We start from the raw sequence: 22,662 nt of genomic DNA, 5'->3' as shown, positions 1-22,662 counted from the left end.
TGGTCCAGTGGTTAAGACTCTACACTTCCACTGCAGGGGTAAAGGTTCAACCGCTGGTCAGGGACCTATGATCCTGAGTGCCATGAGATGTGGCCAAAAGGTTAAAAAAAAAAAAGATAAAAAGTCTGAGCCTGGCCAGTTCTGCTTCTTCCTTTTAAGAATGACAGCTACACAGGACATCAGCACTCCCTAGACTGCCTGCTCCCCGTCCTCCCCCTTCGTTCTCCCCTCCTCCTCTTCCTCCTCCTCCCCTCCTCCCTACTTCCGTCTCCCCTCCCCCTCCTCTTCTTCTTCCTCTTCTCTGCCTTGTCTTTCTTATTTTTAAATTACCAAGTGACTAAGAGCCAAGCACAACAACTAAATGAGGTGCTAAGTACGAATATTATCCCCTAGTTGGTGCTGTCCCCCTTTTACATCCCCTGGATTTCCTGACCACTTCCCGGCACACAAGCTCCCTAGGCTAATTCCCTTGGTGGCCTGTCCTCTGCCTGGGAGTGTACAGACCTTCCCCAGGAGCCCTTAATCCCTGAGGCCCTGACGCCACAGGACCAGGTCCCGGGACCTACTACCCCTGTGGGTTTCTTCCGGAAACACTTACGAATACATAACTTTCACATGAATCCTACTCTTTGGGTCTATTTATGAGAAATCCAACCTAAAACATTCCTACTTTACAGTCAGGGAAACTAAGAAGTTGTCCGAGCTATTAATTAAAAAAAAAAAAAAAAGTGATAACACTGAGATTGAAACCTGGCCCTCTTCTGGTTCTCAAATCCACATACCAACCATTATATCCAGTGTGGCTTCGTGAATCCAGGTCCTCATTGACATCTAGATCTCTGCGGAGAAGGCCAGTTCTGGACAAAACGCTGCTAGGAAGGGCTCAGCCATGCCCAGCCAGTCACCTCTTTATCCACCATCCCAGGGTATGTTAAACTTAGTTCTTTAAAGTTAGTTTGTTAAAGTTAGTTGAATAGACTGTGCTATCTGTCCTCAACTCTGCTCCCTTCTGCCTGCAAAACCCAGAAAATTTTCCAATATCCAGCTACCAATGTCCAAATCCTGGCGATGATAAACTTTTCACTGTACCATAATGAAAGGAGAAAAAAAACGTCAGTGTGGCAGAAACCAACACAACATTGTAAAGCAATTATCCTTCATTTATAAATAAATACATCTAAAAAACAAAAAAAGTCAATGTGGTAAATTTTGCTTGATGCCAATTATATTCATTAAAAAAAAGCTTTTTTTCTCAATTTTTGGCCATACCTTGAAGCATGTAGTATCTTAGTTCCCTGACCAGGGATGAAACCCCTGCCCCTTGCAGTGGAAGCACAGTGTCTTAACCACTGAACCACCAGGGAAGTCCCCAAATATATTCAGTTTAAAAGACTCTACTCTGGGGTGATGTCTTTCCTTCATTCTGGGGTGTAGGAGGTGGGGAGGAGCCGCTGGACCTGTGAGATCTTAGTTCCCCAACCACGGACTGAACCCAGGCCCTTGGCAGTGAGAGCACAGAATCCTAACCATTGGACTGCCAGGGAATTCTCTTCTGACATGTTTAATGTTCAAATATCTTCTTTTGTACAAGATAATAGTAAAAATAGATAGATGTTGATTTTTTAAAAAGTGGTCTAATGTGGCAAGATTAAAGTTTGCAACTATAACTATAGATTTTTTTTAAGGTGATGGTGGGTGGGTTAGGGGGCAGTTTTATTCATCTTGAAATCCAGTTGTCTAGAGGTTAGTATCGTGGGGAATGTACCAGGACCCGCAGGTGTCAGGAAATTTTCTTACTTCAGCAGAACCCTTTCTTAATCATGACCACCAGTGTTAACCAGGATTCTGTTGATAGCAAGTGACAGAAACCCAATGATCTCAGATAAAAGGGGATTTTGCAAGGCTTTCATTATTTCAAGAAGGTGCTGGTAGACTTCAGAGATGTTGGAACTAAGCACTCAAAAACCACTGTGACTAGGAGTTCGGGATTAACGGATACACATACTATACTAAATACAAAACAGGTAAACAGCAAGGTCCTATTGTACAGCACAGGGAATGCTACTCAACATCTTGTAGGAACCTGTGACAGAAAATATACATACACACATACATATGGATAACTGAATCCGTTTGCTGTGTACTTGAAACTAAACAGTACTGTACATTAACTATACTTCAATAAAAAGAAAAATCTGCTGTGACTCTCCATGTTCCCGAGTATAACAGCTGTTCAGTTCAGTTCAGTCGCTCAGTCGTGTCCGACTCTTTGCGACCCCATGAATCGCAGCACGCCAGGCCTCCCTGTCCATCACCAACTCCCGGAGTTAACTCAAACTCATATCCATTGAGTCGGTGATGCCATTCAGCCATCTCATCCTCTGTTGTCCCCTTCTCCTCCTGCCCCCAATCCCTCCCAGCATCAGAGTCTTTTCCAATGAATCAACTCTTCGCATGAGGTGGCCAAAGTACTGGAGTTTCAGCTTTAGCATCATTCCTTCCAAAGAAATCCCAGGGCTGATCTCCTTCAGAATGGACTGGCTGGATCTCCTTGCAGTCCAAGGGACTCTCAGGAGTCTTCTCCAACACCACAGTTCAAAAGCATCAATTCTTCGGTGCTCAGCTTTCTTCACAGTCCAACTCTCACATCCATACATGACTACTGTGTACGGTTACAAAGCAAACCACCTCAAAAATGAGTAGATTGAAACAATAACAGCAGGACTTCCCTGGCGGTCCAGTGGTTAAGACACTGCATCCCACTGCAGGGGGCAGGGGTTCTACCCTGCGTTGGGGAACTAAGATCCCGAATGTCGTGGGGTGCTGTCAAAAAAACAGAAAAAAAAAGATTAAAAATAAAACAACAACAGTCCCTTATTATACTCGTGAATCTGCATGAGATAGAGTCTGGCAGAGAAAAGAAGGCTCCTTTCTGCTCTATGTGATGTCCAACTGGCGGCCTCAGCAAAGGGCTGGAACTCTGCTTCTAAGGCACGGCAACATGCTGCAAGCTGGTTCCATCAGCCGGGCCGAGGGCCCCAGGGACAGGTCTCTCCGTGTGGCTCCTCACAGCCTGAGAGCTGGATTCTGAGGGCAAGCCCAAGAGGGGGTGCTGGGGGGAGCTGTGTTGTGTGTTGCCTCCTATGAGCTGGCCTCAGGGTCAGAGGGCACCCCTCCACCCTCCTCCATCAGGGAAGGCAGTGACAAAGGCTCACCCTGTTTCAAGGGTTGGAGATAGCTATAAACTTTTTTTTTCTTTTTTGGGGGCACCTTGAAGCTTGTGGGATCTCAGTTCCCTGACCAGGGATGGAACTCGTGTCCCCTGCATTGGCAGATGGATCCTGAACCAGTGGACCATGGGGAAGTCCATAAACTCCTCCTCTTGATGGGGCGTGGCCAGGCTCTGGAAAAGCGTGTCGCATGACACATATGACCATGGCCACCTTCTGGAAACACGATTTGCCACACCCGGCACTGTCTTCACTGTGCAGTGAATTTCTCCCAGGCATGGAGGGCGTGGCCATCCGCGATGCTCAGGCTCTCATCTTCAGTTCCATCATCTGAGAGGGGTACACTCTTGCCTCTGGCCCAGTTTGGGGTGGATCTTGGTACCAATTATAGCAGGGAGAGATTGAATAATGTGATTGGCTTATTTGGGGTCAGAGACCTGCCAATGACTGTGGCCTACAGGATGAGATCTGAAACAACATGGGCTTGCTTCCCTGGTAGCTCAGATGGTAAGAAATCTCCCTACAATGCAGGAGACCCAGGTTCAATCCCTGGGTTGGGAAGATCCCCTGGAGAAGGGAATAGTTACCCATTCCAGTATTCTTACCTGGAGAATCCCATGGACAGAGGAGCCTGGCGGGCTGCAGTCCATGGGGTCACAAAGAGTCAGACACGACTAAGGGACTAACACTTTCACTTTTCAGGCATGGGACCAGAGGCAGGATGGGACAAGCCACAGAACCAGCAAAGGGGAGGAATGCTTTCCTGAGCAGACAGGTCCATAACTGTCCACTACAGGGCTTGCTCCTAAAGGCTCTCCCCCTCCCCCGTGGGATGACAAGGAATGCAACCAGGGCCCTAATGAACAGGCTCTCTGGTTACAACCCCAAGAGAGGATTTGTATTACTTTATAGGTCCAATTCGGATAATACAACAGGTTTGGGTGGAAGTTGTGGAGATTTACACAAACCCAACAGGTTTGGCAATAAATGAGATTCATTTCCTTCTGGAAGTTTCTGCCCTGAAGAGGTGCAATGTTTCAAGCAATCTGATCCTGAGGGCTGAGAGCAACTCACAAGTGTTTCTCAAAACAGCTTCTTTGGTTGAACACCTCAGCTTTTGGATGCCAACTTTGCCCCTCAAAGTACAAAAAACCACTTGAGCTCATCTGAGTAAAATCGAGATGCAGGGATTATCAAGACCTTCCACCACCTGGCTCCAGCTGAAAATCACAAGCCTCCATTTCCACTTCCACTTCCAACATAAACTAGAACAGGTAGAATTTAAAATAATAGTTTTGAGATTTCCCTGGTTGTCCAGTGGTTAGGACTCTACACTGATGAGGGCCTGGGTTCCATCCCTGGCCGGGGAACTAAGATCCCATAAGAGGTGCAGTACGGCCAAAATAAAACAAAAACACCCCCGTTTTTAAATGCTTTTCAAGGGACTTACCCGGCCGTCCAGTGGTTAAGAATCTGCCCTTCCACTGCAGGGCACACAGGTTTGGTCCCTAGCCAGGGAACTAAGATCCCACATGCCCCATGGTACAGCCAAAAAATAAACAGAAATAAATTTAGGACTTCCCTGGTGGCGCAGTGGATAGGAATTGGCTTGCCAGTGCAGGGATCACAGGTTTGATCCCTGATCCGGGAAGATTCCACAGGCCTCAGGGTAACTAAGCCTGCGCTCTGGAGACTGAGAGCCGCAACTGCTGAACCCGTGAGCCAAGAGCCCATGCTCTGCAGCAAGAGAAGCCTGCACAGTGCAGCTGGAGAGTAGCCTCCGCTCGCTGCAACTAGAGACAGCCCATGCACAGCAATGAAGACCCACTGCAACCAAAATTAAATAAATTCATTCATTCATTCATTCAAAAATAACTTTAAACACTTTCCAATAATTTTTCACCTGTGCCAGTTTCCTAGGTAGTGGATTAGGAACGTTTTTTGTTTTCTTCTTCATCTTTTTCCGTATTTGAGGAAACCTAAGAAACATCACTTTAGGGGAAACAAAATTCTTCCCTGGGTAGAGGGGTCCTCTCAAAGCTGCCAGGTGAGGCTGGAGCTGTGCCATGGGGGACTGCAGAATCCCAGCAACCATCGCCAGCCAGCCATCCCTGTGAGAAGGTGATCACAGCAACCCCCAGCCTGCCTCTCCCCTGCCCGGGGGTAGTGCAGGACCGGGCTCTGGAATAAGGTGCACAGTCTTCCCTCACCTTCCCAGCACTGCCCTCTGGGTATCTGAAGATCCTTATCCAGGTCATCCTACACCTCAGCCTCAGCTCTGTCGCCAAGTTAAGCAGACTCAGAACAGTGGGTGGGAGTGCCGCCCGCTGTCTGGTCAGGAATGCTGCCCGCCGTCAAGCCCTCTGCCACTGCGGCTCCCCCTGATGCTGCTATGCCCAATTCACCTTCATTCCCCCGTGCCAAAAAGAGCAACTTTAAAACATGTCTAATGTCAACCAAGGCATCTGCTAAACCATTTTGCTGGCCCCTTTGAAGGCCTGGGCGACTCAGGAAGAGTCTATTTTCGTGCTCATTGTTGAGGGCTGCAGGTATCAACAGGAAAGCAAGCCCTGTGGAGTGACATGACGTCATCGCAGACAATGGAGCGGGCGGCCACCACCGCAGAGCTTCTGGGTGAGCCTGAGAGCTAGGGTCTCCCCTCCCCCTACTGACGCGCTCCCCCGGCGCCTTAGAGGAGCCTCACAGAGCAGAGGTCAGAGGCACATCAAGGGGCCTGGGAACCCATCAGCCTCAGATTTGTGAGGGTAAAGGGTCAGTGAGGGGAGACAGGGAAAGAGAGGGTTTCTGCTTCTGCTGACCCAGGCCATGCCCTTGGTCTGGAGTGTGTGTGCTGTGTGTGTGTATGTGTACATGTCTGTCCGCGTGTATGTCTCTCTGTGTGTCTGGTGTATCTATGTGTATGTTTGTGTAACTCTGAGTGTGTGTCTGTGTACCTGTGTGTATGTCTGTGTATGCCTGTGTGTGTCTGTGTATACCTGTGTGTATGTCTGTGTATGCCTGTGTGTGTCTGTGTACGCTTGTGTGTGTGACTGCGTATCTGTGTGTGTGTCTGTGATGTGTATGTTTATGTCCGTGTATCTGTTTGTGTGTGTATATATATATTTATCTACAGATGATCATACTAAGTGAAATAAGTCAGACAGAGAAAGAGAAACATATGATATCACTTTTAGGTAGAATCTAAAAATTGATACACGTGAACTAATTTATAAAACAGAAGCAGACTTAGAAAACAAACTTACGGTTACCAAAGGGGGAAGGGGGTGGGGAGGGATAACTTAGAAGTTTGGGATTAGCAGATACAAACTATTAAATACGAATATATAAACAAAAAGGTCCTCCTGTACAGCATGTGTGCTAAGTTGCTCCAGTCGTGTCTGACTCTTTGCAACCCTATGGACTGTAGCCCTCCAGGCTCCTCTGTCCGTGGGATTCTGCAGGCAAGAATACCGGGGTGGGTTACCATGCCCTCCTCCATGAGGTCTTCCCACCCCAGGGATCAAAGCCGAATGTCTTATGTCTCCCGCATTGGCAGACGGGTTCTTTACCACTAGCGTCTACCTGAGAAGCCCCACTGTAAAGCACAGGTAACTATAATAAACATCCTATAGTAAACCATGATGGAAAAGGAATGAAACTGTATCATTTGCAGACACATGGATGGACCTAGAGATTGTCATACAGAGTGATTTAAGTCAGAAAGAGGGGCATCCCTGGGGATCCAGTGGCTAAGACTCCATGCTCCCGCATGGAGCCTGAGTTTGATCCCCGGTCAGGGAACTAGATCCTGCATGCCGCAACTGAAGACCCTATGTGCCACAAATAAGACCTGGTGCAGCCAAATAAACACATATTTTAAAAAATAAAAATAAAATTAAAATGAGCAAAGGATCTGAATACCAATTTCTCTAGGAGATATACAAATGGCCAATAAGCACATGAAAAAACGCTCAACATCATTAGTCATCAGGGAAATGCAAATCAAAACCACAGTGAGATACTACCTCACGTCCACTAGGATGTCTGTAATCAAAAAGCAGAAAATAACAATTGCTGGCAAGGACGTGCGGGACTTGGAAACTTTGTATTCTACTGGTGGGCACTTAAAATGATACAGTTACTGTGAAAAACAGCATGGCAGTTCCTCAAAATGTTAAACATAAAAGTTCCATACGCCCCGCAACTTCACTCCAAGGTGTATAGCCAAGAAGATTAAAAAACCTATGTCCACACAAGAAGCTGTACACGAGAGTTCATAGGAGCATTACTCAGAATAGACAAAGAGTGGAAACAATCCAAATGTCCATCAGCTGATGAATGTGGTATATCCATACAAGGGAATATTATCCAGCCACAGAAAGCAATAAAGCACTGATACCTGCTACACTATGAATAAACCTTAAAAACAATTATGCTAAATGAAATAAGCCAGATATAAAAGGCTACACATGGTACCACTCCACTTATATGGACTATTTTAGACTGGGCATATCCACAGACTTGGAGGGCTGCCCAGGTGGCATTAGCAGTAAAGAACCCAATGCAGGAGACATAAGAGATACAGGTTTGATCCCTGGGTGGGGAAGATCTGCTGGAGGAGGGCATGGTTACCCACTCCATTATTCCTGCCTAGAGAATCCCATGGACAGAGGAGCCTGGCGGGCTACAGTCCAGGGGGTTTCAAAGAGATGGACACAGCTGAAGCAGCTGATCATGCACACACAGACATGGAAGGTAGATACAAGTGGTTGCCAGAAGCTGGGAGCAGGGGGAAGGGGAGGAATTGCTAGTGGGTTTCCACAGAGGGTTTGTCTTCGACTGAGGGATTTCCATGGTAGGTCTCTCAGTGCTAAGCTTGGACGTTTCTAGACAAACCCTGAAATGGGGGTTTCCCTATTCCGTATCTGTAAACGAATGTGTTAGGTTGTCACTAAGTTCCATTCTAGCTCACAAATTCTTTGAGATTTTATTTGTGAAACAAACAAACAAACAAGCAACAATACACATCAAAGCCTCAAACCAGAAAAGCCTGTTTTTCTTTCCCCCGTCTGGTAAATGATACGCCCTGGGGCCAGCTTGCTGTCCAGACCTGCTGGTCATTCCCAGGGTGTCATAGCTCCCCCTGAGTGTGGAAGAAGCAGCATGGGTACCCGGTTTTCTAAAAAAGACCCCTGCTTAGTCTCTAATCCCAAACGTGTGAAATCAGGACATCTGTGTGTGGGACCCAGGCTAAGAGGACTTTTTAAAGAGCTGAACAGGGGATTTAGGTGTGCAGCCAGGTGTGAAAGCCAGAGGCTGTGCCATCTGACACCTGCTCTGCTCCTCCCCCACAGGCCCTCCCACGACTGGGCCAAGGGCTGCCGGGAAATAACAGATGAGTCGGTCAGGCTCTCTCAGGAAGCTGAACTAAGACACTCTGGGGGAAGCTTGAGCAAGGCAGGAGAGGCTGTAGTAGATCACAGGTGAGAGGGTGTGGGGCGGGGGTGGCTGGGATGAGAGCAGAGGTCAAAGGAAATTGAGGAGGATCAAGAAAAACTAAGCACAGAGGGAGCCAAGTACGAGGTCACAGACTAGCGATTGCTGGTTCTGCTCGGCTTCCTTTCCAGGGTTTTCCTAACTCTGTTTTTTGTGTTGTTTCTTTTTTTTTTTTCCAAATTTATTAAAAAAATTTTTTTTGGCCACATCACACAGCATGAGGGATCTTAGTTCCCCGACCAGGGATCGAACCCTTGCCCCTTGCCCTGGATACTCAGTCTTAACAACTGGATCACCAAGGAAGTCCCTCTGCTGGCTTTTATAGTAAATCCTCTTCTCCTTAGTAGGAGGAGATATTGTATTTTCTAAAGATGGCTACAACAGTGTCTCCAGCCCACAATGCTCTCCTCAATGTGATCTCACCACTTCCCCATGGAAAGGCAGCAGGTAATTTCTGTCCCCTTGAATCTAGGGGTGACTTTACGTTCTAACCACCAAGACGCAACACAATATATGTGACTTCCAAGGCTAGGTCAGAAAAGCCACGGAGAGTCCATCCTCATCTCCAGGGACCTTCTCTCAGGGAGCCCTGAGCCACCAGCTAAGAAATCTGACTGCCCTAAGACCACCATCTGAACAGGTCATGCGTAGGCTCTCCAACCGACAGTCCCAGCTGAGCCCAGCCTTCCAGGCACCCCCACACTAAGGCGCCATACTGGATACCCCAGTCAAGCCCAGCCAGCGGCTAGCAGTACGGAGCAGTCTCAATCAACATCACAAGAATTGCTCAGTTTGAGCCCTGGCCACGTTCCTGACCCACAGCATCTATGTGATGCAATAAAAAGGCTGTTCTTAAGCCACAAAATCTGGGGTAGTCTGTTACACAACAAAATTGAAACAGGTAGTCCAAGAAAATCTGTAATCCTTTTCTCAGAATGTGGTGGGCACACCAACCCCCTCCCGGGGTCTGTCACTGACCCTAACTCACCTTTGGTTTAGTTTTTATCAGGCCTCCAACCACCCACCTCCTACCACCGACAGGTGAAGCTTGCACTGTGGATAGGAATTGCTGATACTTTTCACAAATCAGAGTGGTTCCTAAAAGAACACAACACAATATAAAGTATTAAAAGAAAATCGTTGTTGTTGTTGCTGTTCCATTGCCAAGTTCAGCTCTTTGTGACCCCGTGGACTGCAGGACTCCAGGCTTCCCTGTCCTCCACTAGCTCCCGGAGTTGGCTCAAGTTCATATCCATTGAGTCACTGATGCTATCTAACCATCTCATCCTCTGCTGCCCTCTTCTCTGCTTGCCTTCAATCTTTCCCAACATCAGGATCTTTTCCAATGAGTTGGCAGTCGGCAAAAGAAAATGTAAGCAACATATTTTTTTAAAGTTGTAAAATATACTTGAAAGTCATGTCTGACTTGTTGCAACCCCATGGACTATACAGTCCATGGAATTCTCCAGGCCATAATACTGGAGTGGGTAGCCTTTCCCTTCTCCAGGGGATCTTCCCAATCCAGGGATCAAACCCAGGTCTCCCGGATTGCAGGCGGATTCTTTATCAGTTGAGCCACCAGGGAAGCCCTAAAATACACATAAAACCGTTTAAACCACTTCTAAGTGGCATTAAGTATATTCACATCGTTGTGCAATCACTACCACCATACATCTCCAGAACTTTTTAATCTTGCAAACCTGAACCCCACATCCACTAAATAACAACTTCCCATTTCCTTCTCCCCTCAGCCCTGGAAATCACCCTTCTACTTTCTGTCTATGAACTGGATTACTTGAGGTGTACCTCATACAAGTGGAATTATACAGTATTTGTCCTTTCGCGTCTGGATTCTTTTACTTAGCATAATGTCAAGTTTCATCCATGTTGTTGCAAATAGCAGAATTTCCTTCCTTTTTAGGTTCAGTAATATTCCACTGCATGTATATACAGAACTTCTTCTAGTCATTCATCCATTGATAGCCACTTGGGTTGCTCTCACCTTTTGGCTATTATAAATAATGTTGCTATGAATCTGGGTGTACACGTATCTGCTTTCAACTCCCTGAAGTGGAATTGCAGGATCATATGGTAATTCTTGTTTAGTTTTCAGAGGAACCCCTGCTATTATTTTCCATATCAACTGTACCACGTTTTCATTCCCAGCAGCAGAGCACAAAGTTTCCAATTTCTGCACATTCTCACCAATTCTTATTTTTCAGATATCCACGGGATAATGAATGGGAAGTTGTATCTCACTGGAATTTTGATTTGTATTTCTCTAATGACTAGTGACATTAAGCATCTATTCATGTTCTCTTCATGTGCTTATCTCCTTTGGAGAAATGTCTGTTCAAGCCCTTTGCCCACTTTTTAACTGTGATGTTTAGTCTTTCATCATTGAGATGTAGGAGTTTTAAAAAAATTCTGTATGTTTACCCCTTATCATTATTATTATTATTTTAATTTTATTTATTGATTTTTGGCCACACTGCTAGCTTTAATTTTCACTAGCTTGTAGGATCTTAATTCACCCACTAGGGATTGAACCCTGGCCTTGGCAATGAAAGCGCTGAGTCCTTACCATCGCACCACCGGGCAACTCCCTTGACCCCTTGTTATAGAAATGATTTGTAAACATGTTCTCCCATTTCATAGATTGCCTGTAAGCAATATTAAAAGAGCTAGGATGAACACAACACTGTAAATCAACCACACTTCAATTAAAGGGGAAAAAAGAGGCTCTTCCCTCTGTGGTCCAGTGGTTAGGACTCTGTGCTTTCGCTGCAGTGGACACAGGATTGATCTTTGGTTGGGGAACCAATATCCCAAAGGCCACATGACCCAGCGAAAAAACAGACCGGAAAAAGAGAGAGCATGAGCGAGCTGGGAAACAGCTGGGTACTTCCTAAGCATGATACCAACGCAGAAATAATAAAGGAAACAGTCAGTGGACTTGTCTACATAAAACATATCTGTTGCCATGATTTAAAAACACCACAAACAAACATATCAAAAGTCAAGTGACGCAGAAAACAATTTTTGGCAATACGCCACAATGCGTTTTAAATATACAGCAAGTAAAATCCAGGAAGTGCAGTGAACAATAGCTAAACCCCAATAATATCAAACAGGGCAAAAGACACAACATACATTTACAAAAGAGAAATACACTATCCTTTCTACACATGAAAAGCCTTGTGGAAGCAAAGCCGACATCGTGCTTCCATGAAGCCTCAGGCTTAAGGAAAAACACACCTTCAGGCCTGTCAAATTCAGCCCCTCAAATCAATGGACTCCTGAGCGTTGCCTATAAGGTGCTGACTACTTAATGTGAACAACTCTATCCCTGACTTCTGCAGTGCTGCTGTCTGAAGTCTGGCCACAAGCTCCTAGAAATGATAACCCTGTAAATTGCTGGGTTTGGGTCCTGAACATCCCAACTATAAATTCAGTCACCTTGGTAATTTTGCAGTGCTTGGCTTTAATGACCTGTTGTGCTTTTTATTTGAATAGCAGGTCCTTTTGGGTGTCTCGTATTTCTTGCAGGTAAACTTCTTTTCTTACTGCTGCTTTCTGAGTCTTCAATTCACCCAGAATCAATGAGATGCACAGTAAAATATCAAGGTACCATTTTCAGCTATTAATTGGGCAAAGTATTTTGCTGAGATATTGTTCAATGCCAGTTGGGTGGGCAGTAAGCTGGGCCCACCTACGTGACTGCTCACTTCTAAAATATACACTTTAAATCCTGTAATTCTAGTACTTGCAATTCAACAATGGCTATCATTAAGCTGTACATCCTAAAATTAGAAAGAAACAAGCACTTAAAGATCATCAACTTACAGTCAAATACTTTTGCTAAGAATATATAATACTCTGGGGTAATGCTCTTGATTTAATGTAAAATGAAAAAAGTGGGATGAGGGTGGGATGAATTGGGTGATGGAGATTGACATATTAATATATATACTATTGATAATATGCATAAAATAGATAACTAATGAGAACCTAGTGCACAGCACAGGGAACTCTACTCAGTGCTCTGTGGTGACCTAAATGGGAAGGAAATCCAGAAAAGAGGGGATCTAAGTATAGCTGATTCACTCTGCTGTACAGCAGAAACTAACACAGCACTGGAAAGCAGCTATACCGCAAAAAAAATTCATTTAAAACAAAAGTGGAATCATACTGGATGATGGAAATTTGACACTAAAATATGATAAGAACGCATTTAAATTACCACCCTTTTCTTTAAGGAAAAAAAGAATTCATTTTAATCTGCTGCCATTTAATAACAGAACACACGAGAACTTCAATTAAGTTCTTAAGTTCAATTAAGGTGGAATTACATATAATGTTGTGTTTTAAGGTCAGTTAAGGTGGGTGGATGAGGGAAAGAATCAAGAAAAATGAGACCTGGCATGGTGTGGGGGGAGGGAAGAGACAGATCTAGGAACTTAGGCAGAACGATCCAATGAAATCAGTTCATGGACATTGCTTCATATCCTCTCTCTGTCTCTCTGTCTGTCTCACGCACACACACACTCCATGCTGTTGTTTCAGAAGGTTTTCTACCAGAAAGCAACGAAGAAAACAGCTATCTGAACCGCCAAGAACATAGGCCCTCCTGCAGGTAGGAGCAAGTGAAAGATGTTCACATCAAATCCCTGTCAGAAGAGCAGGGCCAGGACTTTGCAAAGGACCTCAGAGGTGGCTCAGAAGTTGTGGGGGGCTGTGCACACGCCCCCCTCCTCTGGGAGGCAGGGACTCGGGCTCAGCTTACTGAATTATTTATCAGAGCCCTAATTTACAACAAACCAGTTTAAACACATTAAAAGGGCTGGGTAGGGGAGTAAGCAAGCCCCGGCTGAAAGAAAAGAACAACTTGTTATTTACAAAGGACGCACACCCACAAGCACATACTTGTCATGTGATCAGAGAAGCAGTGTACCAGCAAATTAAGCAAACGTCTTCTGCAAAGATCAAAAACAGGAGTAATCGCCCACAGCCGGCCCCAGTGTGAGCCGCTGAGCAAGCGATCCTGGCTTCTGTTGAAACAGAACTGGCTCCGTTGAAAGAGCTTTGAAATGCTGGGTCAGGGACTTCCCTGGTGGTCCAGTGGTTAAAACTCCAAGTTTCCACTGCAGACGACATGAGTTCAATCCCTGGGCGGGGAACTAGATCCCACATGCCACACGATGCAGCCAAAAGGAAAAAAAAAAAAAAGAAAAGAAATCTGGGTCAGGCAAGGTCTGTCCTCTCTGAAAAGCAGACTCATATTTTGAATTGCCCAGGTTTGGGAACTCCCGACTGCATGAAGACCCTCCAAGGAGTCTGTTTTAAGTAATAGGGAGCATCGCAGAGCTGTAACTAGCAAAGTGTCACCAACACAAGAGATTTAGCACTGGCTGCCTGAAAAACAAAGCAGGGTTCCTTGGTGCAGTATGAGAGAAGCAGGTCAAGTTAGCAGCTTAGCAACTCAGTCACCCCTGGAGAGAACCCAAGAAGCAATCTGATACCCATGAGTGCCCTGCTGGGTGTATATTTCAGGGAGCTGGGGCCTTTGATTCTTGCATGGCCACGCCTTCCAATAAGTCAAAGCAGCCCAAGCTCTCAGGTGGCTGCAAATAATGTAACAGAAAGTTAAAAGGACCTCCCACAGGACTTGCCTGGAGGAACAGTGGTTAAGGCTCTGAGCTCCCAACACAGGGGACCTGGGTTTGATCCCTGGTCAGGGAACTAAGATCCCACATGTCACAGTGAGGATTTCTCAGGCCACAACTAAGACCTGGCACAGGCAAACAAATAAATATTTTCAGGGGGAAGGACCTTGCCCAAGTGGTGGTACATATATAAGTTGTGGTACCTACATTGAACTCAACCAAAAAAAGAACAAAATAATACCATTTGCAGCAACATGCATAAACACAGAGATGATACCACTAAGTGAAGCAAGTCAGAAAGAGAAAGACAAATTTCACATGATACCACTTACGTTGTTGTTGAGTCACTAAGTCGTGTTTGATCCATGAACTGTAATCCACCAGGCTCCGTCTGTCCATGGGATTTCCCAGACAAGAATACTGGCGTGGGACGCCATTTCCTTCTCCAAGGAATCTTCCTAACCCAGGGATTGAACCCGCATCTTCTGCATTGACAGACGGATTCTTTACCACTGAGCCCCCAGGGAAGCCCTCTTGATACATGGACATGTAGAATCTAAAATAGGACACTCATCTATGGAACAGAAACAGTCTCATGGACTGAGAACGGAATGGCGGTTGCCAAGAGGGAGGGGGTTGAGGGAGGGATGGAGTGGCGAGGTTGGCGTTAGCAGATGTAAGCTTTTCTATATAGAAAAGACAAGCAACAAGGCCCTACTGTATAGCACGGGGAACTATATTCAGTATACTGTGATAAACCATATGGGAAAGAATGTGTTGCTTTTTGTTTTCTGGCTGCACCCTGAGCCATGCAGGATCTTAGTTCCCCAACCTGGGATCGAGCCCATGCCCCCGGAACTGGAAGGGCAAAGGCTTAGCCACTTGTCCACCAGGGAGTTCTCAGAAAAGAGCATTTTCAAAAAGAATGTGTATATATGACTTCCCTGCTGGTCCAGTGCTTAAGATTCCTCACTTCCAATGCAGGGGACTTGGTCAGGGAATTAAGATTCCCTACGCCACACGGTATAGCCAAAAAAAAAAAAAACACAGGAAAAAAAAAATATGTGTGTGTGTGTGTGTGTAGCTGTGTGGTGGTGGTGGGCTTCCCTGGTGGCTCAGACAGTAAAAAATCCACCTGCAGTGTGGGAGACCTAGGTTTGATCCCTGGGTTTAGAAGATCCTCTGGAGGAGAGCATGGCAACCCACTCTAGTATTCTTGCCGGGAGAATCCCCAGGGACAGAGGAGCCTGGGGGGCTACAGTCCCTGGGGCTTGCAAAGAGTTGGACACGACTGAGTGACTAAGCACACACACACACACACACACACACACACACATTAATATAAAACTGAGTGACTTTGCCATACAGCAGAATTAACGCATTATAAATCAACTACTTCAATAAAAAAAATAAGAGGACCTCACACACACATCTGTGAGTTGGATAATGGCAGGATGCACAGGACAGAATTATCTTCCTTCCCCCTTCCCTCCTGTTTCCTTTAACTCAGAAAAGTGGCCCCAGCACCAGCACTGGGGTGCAGCTGTGACACTATCCGAGACAGATGTAGGGCAGGATTGCAAGTGACAAGGAGATGTAGACTACACCCTGGAAGGGGGTGAAACCTTTTACGGACATGTAAAGTAGAGCTGTACCGCCTGCCTGGATCCGTGAGCTACTCGGTCACCGTAGCCATGAGATCATAACAATATGACGGGGCACATAAGCAGGGCGCACAGGAAGCCTGGGCATGGAAGGAAATCACAGAGAGAAGAAGGCAGGGAAATAGATGTGACAGCTTGCTGCTGCCAGAGCTTCCTTAGCAAAGATCAGAATTGGATTTATTTTTAAAAGAGACAAATCCTGGTATCTACCCAAGATGTTTGTTCCTGTTGTCTTTAATCTGGTGGCAGGAGCAGGACAGCAATCAGTCTGGGGTAAATACTGCTTCAAGCAATAGCAGTTCCTTGTAGAGAGAGTTTGGACACTGGATGCTGAAAATGGACCAAGAAAAACCAGCACATCCTTGGCAGCACACCCAGCACAGGGGCTTCAGCTGTGTTTTCTCTCTCTCTCTCTCTCTTTTTTTTGGCTGCATCGTGCTGCAGGCAGGTACTTCGTTCTTCAAACTGGGATGGAAACAGCGCCCCCTGCAGTGGAAGCGCGGATTCTTAACCACTGGACGGCCAGCGAAGTCCCGTCCTCTGTTTTCTTAGAAACACAGACCATCTTTGTCAGCAGAGCTTTGAAACCCACTAAGATGAGACCTCAGAGAGCAGGTGAAACTGGCCATCTCACTCCAATCCCTTAGAAAATGGACACGCAAGTCCCTCCCTGAGAGCTGTCCAGGTGGTCTTGGTAAACAGAACTGCAAACCCTTATGGTGTGTAGAACAGGGACTTCCGTGGTGCGTCAGCGGTTAAGAATCCGCCTGCCCATGCAGAGAACACGGGTTCCATCCCTGGTCCCAGAAGATCCCACAAGCCGAGGAGCAACTAAGCCCGTGTGCCATAACTCCTGAAGCACGTGTGCTCACGCTCTGCCAACAAGAGAAGCCACTGCAATAAGAAGCCTGCTCACCGCAAGCAGAGTAGCCCCTGCGCACCGCAAGCCGAAAAATCCGGGGCACAGCAAAGAAGATCCGGCACAGCCATAAACCTTAAAAAGAAAAAAGATAAGTAGAACAAATGTTCCTCAATTAAAGTAGTTTATAGAAAAAAGTTGAGATTGCTTTTAAAAGACATCTGTATCAGGGCTTCACAGGCTGGCAGTCACCAGAATCACCCCGGGAGTCTCGGACGTGCTGGAGACCAGTGACTCTGAATCTCTCAAAATCAATGTTTGACCCCTGGATCAGATATCCTCAATATGAGGATTAGGAGAATATGCTGCCTCACCAATTTAGGGACAATGCCCCTTGTCAGCTCCCAAGCAGTTATGGAACCAGAACGACGCCCCTTTTCCCTAGGCAACATAATTCTCCTAAAAGAAAAGTGGGGGGGGGGGATGAGAGAGTCATTTCCTAGGCAGGTTGATAAGGAGTCTAGGGGTCCCCAAGGAGAGAGGGGTCTGGAATTCTCAAGGAGGAAGGAAGGACAAACTTTTTTTTTCCTTCTCTACATTCCTTAGGATTATATAACAATAATGTATGCTGCCTGAGGACAGTCTCAAGATTAAACCTTCTGGCTAATTCCGTTACCTTAAAATGTAAATTATGGGAGTAGACCTGGTCTTTGCAAGGATTATATAACAATAATGTGTCCTGCCTGAGGACAGTCTCTGGATTAAACCTTCTGGCTAATTCTGTTATCTTAAAATGTAAATTATGGGAGTAGGTCTGGTGAGGTCTTTACAACCTCCAGACATTCTTTGGATTCATTGGAGAGTATATAACTTCATTGCTAACACTAGCAAGGGGGTACTCTTTCTGCCCCCTTCTGATGCCTATGTCAGAAGCTTTCTCTATCTCCTTTATACTTTAATAAAACTTTATTACACACACACACACACACACACAAAATCAATGTTTGAAAAGCCTTCCAAGGTGGTTTTAGTATGGACGCAGGGAGAGAAACAGTGGTGTAGAGGGACTTACCTCCTGGTCCAGTGGCTAAGACTCCATGATTCTAATGCAGGGGGCCTGGGCTCAATCCCTGGCCTGGGAACTAGATGCCACATGCTGCAAGGAAGATAGAAGATCCCAGGCACCACAAGTAAAATCCGGCACAGCCAAATAAATAGTTATTAAAAAGAAAGAAAGAAATAGCGGAGAACCGTGGTTTTCTAACTTCAGTGGGCATACACCTCACTGAAAGCCTGCATGTCTAATGAGCTTCAGAGATGGGGACGCTGTGAACCCCGGGCTACACATAGGATGCCAAGGGTCTCTACAGCTACCTCGTCAATTATGGGCATTGAACTAAAACTTCTCATCAATAAAGTACAATTCAGAGCTAGGGATAAACCTTTGCAACATTCTGGGCAAAACCACTTTTCTTACCATGTGTGGGAGAAGACGGGGGTAAGCAATCAGATCAGACTGGGCAGAAATCAGAACAATTTTCCATATCAGTTGCATTTTTCAGTAAACATGACTTCAACTGATGAATCAGTAAACAAAATGTGGTATATCTTTACACTGGAATGTTATTTGGCTATAAAAAGGAACAAAATCTTGATACATACTACATGGATAACCCTTGAAAATATTATGCTGGGAATTCCCTGGTGGTCCAGTGGTTAGGACTTCATGCCTTCACAGCCCAGGGCACAGGTTCCATCCCTGGTCAGGAACTAGGATCCCAAAGCCACACAGTGCAGCAAAAAAAAAAAAAAAAATGCTAGCAAAAGAAGTCAGTCACAAAAGGCCACATATTAAATATTCTATTTACATGAAATGCTCAAAATTGGCATATTTATAAAGACAGAAAACAAAATGAGTGGTGGCTTAGGGCTGGAGGGATGGGGCAAAGGAGAGCTAGTTGACGGGCATGGAGTTTCTTTATGAGGTCATGAAAATATTCTAAATATTTGTGAAATATTCTACAATTGACTACTAAAAAACCATTGATTTATACACTTTAAATGGGTGAGTTGTATGATGATATGTGAACTCTCTCTAAAGCTGTCAAGAAATTACTGAAAGATCTCTGCAGTGCATATAAGCAACCAAACATACAAAAAGTATATTATTATATATGACATATTATTTTCTTCACATACAATCTTCATTATATAGATATATTCTATATAGAATATAAATACAAAGATGATATAAAGACTTACAGGAGCAAGTCTATTTTTTTAAAAAAAAGGCAAACAACAACAGGAAAACAGAGGATATGCACAGACAATTTACGTAACAGGGAATCAGAAGGTCAATATACACACGGAAGGAGGTTCAACTTTGGAAGTCAAGGAAATAAACACTAATATATCAACTAGATATCAATTCAGACCCACTGAGCTGGAAAAAGAACTGCAAAAATTAGTATGATGACACTCTGTGCATGCTAAGTCGCTTTAGGCATGTCCGACTCTGTGACCCTATAGACTGTAACCCATCAGGCTATATTCTTCTATTATTTTCCATATTAGTAAAAACCTTCAACAACTTATATGCCACCAATAGAGAAACAGATAACTTTATTGGGGTTTATTCATATCATGGAAAATTAGCACTTAAAAATAAATGAATTTGAGCTACCATATGTAATACAATATTTAAAATATGATTCACCACCGCAATGAGAAGCCCATGCACTGCATTAGAGAGTAGCCCCCACTCACCGCAACTAGAGAAAAGCCTGTGCAGCAACGAAGACCCAGCACTGCCAAAAATAAATGAATAAATAAAATTATTTTAAAAATAAATATGTTGATGTATGGCAGAAACCAACACAATACTGTGATTGTCCTTCAATTAAAAATAAATTAAGAAAATAAAAAGTTCCTTCAAAAAAATAAAATATGATTCATGTTGTCTCCTAGAAATGTTTGAAAGAGAGCAAAGGTACAGGGGAAGGTTAAGCTGGCAATTCGTACGTGGCTTGGACCTGGCACTCCATCACTACTGCTGTTACCTTGGCCAAGCCAGTCACAGGCCAAGCCCTGTCTGCAGGGGCTGGAAAATTGGCTCATGGCCAAGGAATCCCGGTCACAATGGAAAGAAAACAGAATGAAACATGGCGGACTCCCCTGGCGGTCCAGTGGTGAAGACTGTGTGCTTCCAATCTAGGGCACATGGCCTCAATCCCTGGTCAGGGAACTAAGATCCCACATGCCGCAGAGCCAAAACATTAAAAAAGAAAGAAAGAAACGTGGATTCTGTCCAGGTCTTATCCTGGACATCTCAGTTTTATTTTGGGGTTATTTGTCCCTGAATCCCTTTTCTGCACACCTCACAGACCACCCTCGGGGGTACTCCAACCTCATAAGGGCTCCACCCAGCACCGTTCTTGTTTTCTTGTCTCCTGGACAACTCCAGGCAGAAGGCCCCAAGCAATTGAAACCAAGTATCGATTTCTCTTTTTCTCCCCAGGTTCTTTCCTTCTTGAAGTTCCCTAATGTGTTCAGGGAACTGTGAGAAGCAAATTATACATGTGATTTGATTTCTCAAGAAACTTGACACTATCTGCAGACAAAGAAATGGACCCCCGGAGAGATTAAGTAACTTGGCCAGAGACGCGGAGAGCCAGAACTTAAATCTCTACCCAAACACGTTAAGTCTTGAAATGAGGTGTTGACTCCACTTAAGGGCCCAGAAGCTAATTTTTTTTAAGATTTTTTTTTTTTGATGTGGTCCATTTTAAAAGTCTTTATTGAATCTGTTACAATATTACTTCTGTTTTGCTTTGGGTTTTTTTGGCCACCAGGCATGTGAGATCCTAGCTACCTGACCAGGGATAGAACTTGTACCCCTGCATTGGAAAGAGAAGTCTTGACCACTGGACCATAAGGGAAGTCCCAGGGGCTAGCTTTTAGAACTTGGTGATTTCTGTTTAAGAAAAAGAATACAGGGGACTTCCCAGGTGGTGTAGTGGGTAAGGATCTGCCTGCAGTTCAGGGGACACGGGTTTGATCCCTGGTCCAGGACGATTCCACATGCCACGGAGCATCTAAGCCCATGCGCCACAACTACTGAGCCCTCAAGCCACAAGTATCTGATGGCTGTGTGCCTAGAGGCTGTGCTCTGCACCAAGAGAAGCCATTAAAATGAGAACCCTTGAACCACAACGAAGAGGAGTCCCGGCTCACCAGCACTAGAGGAAGCCTGAGTAGCACTGAAGACCTAGTACAACCAAAAATAAATAAGTAAATAATTAAAAAAAAAAAATAAAAAGAATACATAGACTTCCCTGGTGGTCCAGTGGTTAGGGTGCTACACTTTTGCTGCCAAGGACCCAAGTTCGATCCCTGGTCGGGAAACTAAAATCCCACAAACCTTGCAGTGAGGCCAAAAAAAAAAAAGAATACAAATTTAAGAAAACAAACTTAGGTAGAAGGCACTTGTACAAGTAAGGGTCTTGAAGCTTAAATTTTATTCACTTCTTGATAAAACAGCTTCTAAATGGAAATCACACAATCTCCAAAGATAATGAAGCAGCAAACCAAGGGGAAGATTAGAATGCAAAGAGATTTTTTTTTTTCCCTTCACTGTGTACCACCCTCCTTGTTAAAACTTCTCTAAAGCACGGAAGGTCCATCCTCCAGAAGTATTTCCGCAAAGATAGTCCTAGAGTTTTTCCTGAGAACAAAAACGCAGGTATTTCTGCTTTTGCTGGAATGTCAATGTCAGAATGAGATGGAGAAGAAATCAGACATTTAATGAAGACGGACTAAGTGGGAGCCCAATGTCAGGGAAGGGAAAGAAATCCAGAAGCAACAAAATCCAGTCAGGTGTTTAAGCGGATACTGAAGAGTCAAAAGTAAAACACACCAACTTACAGTCTGTTTTGAGTTGCAACATCAGGATGAAACCTAGATACGGGACAATTGTGCAGCACAAACTCAGCTCAGCTCGTAAGAACAGCGTGACCTTCCCAACACTTGACCAAAGAGCCACTGGAACAATAATGCTATTTTTTTTTTTTTTTTAAAGGCTGCCAACTGCCTGGGGCAAACTCATTTCCAAAGAGTGACCTCTGGTGGACAGGAGGGTCATTGTTCACTGGAACCGGGAATTTCCTGACAGGCGTGGTAAACCCATTTCAACTTGCGTTTTACAAGAGTCTTCTGGGGTTTTGTTTAAACTTGTGATGTTTTAAATTTTTTTATTAATGTTTCTTGTTTCAATAATCCTCATAAACAGGTCACTCACAAGACATATTTTGTATGCTTATATAAACTTTCAGCACCACTATTACAACGGCTAGTAAACAGTTAACAAAATTGTAGTTTGGAATAACAAAACTGGTAGGAGACACTTCTAAATTCTTTTTTTCTTTTTTGGCCACACCACGTGGCTTGTGGGATCTTAGTTCCCCCACCAGGGATTGAAATGGGGTCTCAGCAGTGGAAGCACAGAGTCCTAACCACCAGACTGCCAGAAATTCCCTAAATTCTTGATAAATACAACATTGTGCATTTCTCAGATTTATTGGTTCTATTTAATTCTCTATTATAAAAGAATCACAAATAGTGGTTATAAAAGTAATCAGGAAATGAAAATGAGGTCAGAACCATAAATTGCAGCCTTCCTTTTGAAGGCTAACTTGGCAGGGTCTATTAAAATACAAAAATCTAGGACGTTATTCTCTAGATTTACTTAC

At 44.7% G+C, this 22,662-nt stretch overlaps 1 long non-coding RNA gene across 3 annotated transcripts; it reads right to left on the bottom strand.

Annotated features, from left to right (window-relative positions):
- Positions 1 to 1,778: 1,778 nt before the first annotated feature.
- LOC147347966 (uncharacterized) lies at positions 1,779 to 21,965 on the bottom strand. Of its 3 annotated transcripts, none has more exons than XR_015150866.1 (4): positions 21,839 to 21,965; positions 16,973 to 17,050; positions 9,715 to 9,824; positions 1,779 to 2,823 (listed from the first exon to the last, which is right to left on the bottom strand). It is a non-coding gene; the product is annotated as an uncharacterized LOC147347966 (long non-coding RNA). The 3 variants fall into 3 exon arrangements; XR_015150865.1 differs by lacking the exon at positions 21,839 to 21,965 and adding an exon at positions 17,988 to 18,117; XR_015150867.1 differs by lacking the exons at positions 1,779 to 2,823; positions 9,715 to 9,824 and adding an exon at positions 16,208 to 16,542.
- Between the last annotated feature and the right edge of the window lie 697 nt (positions 21,966 to 22,662).

The sequence above is a fragment of the Bos grunniens genome, chromosome 22 (genome assembly GCF_055505025.1).
Source record: "Bos grunniens cultivar Pamir isolate PY7600 chromosome 22, Bosgru_T2T1.0, whole genome shotgun sequence".
In the NCBI taxonomy this organism is placed as follows: domain Eukaryota; kingdom Metazoa; phylum Chordata; class Mammalia; order Artiodactyla; family Bovidae; genus Bos; species Bos grunniens.
This window is presented reverse-complemented; position numbering and strand designations above follow the sequence as displayed.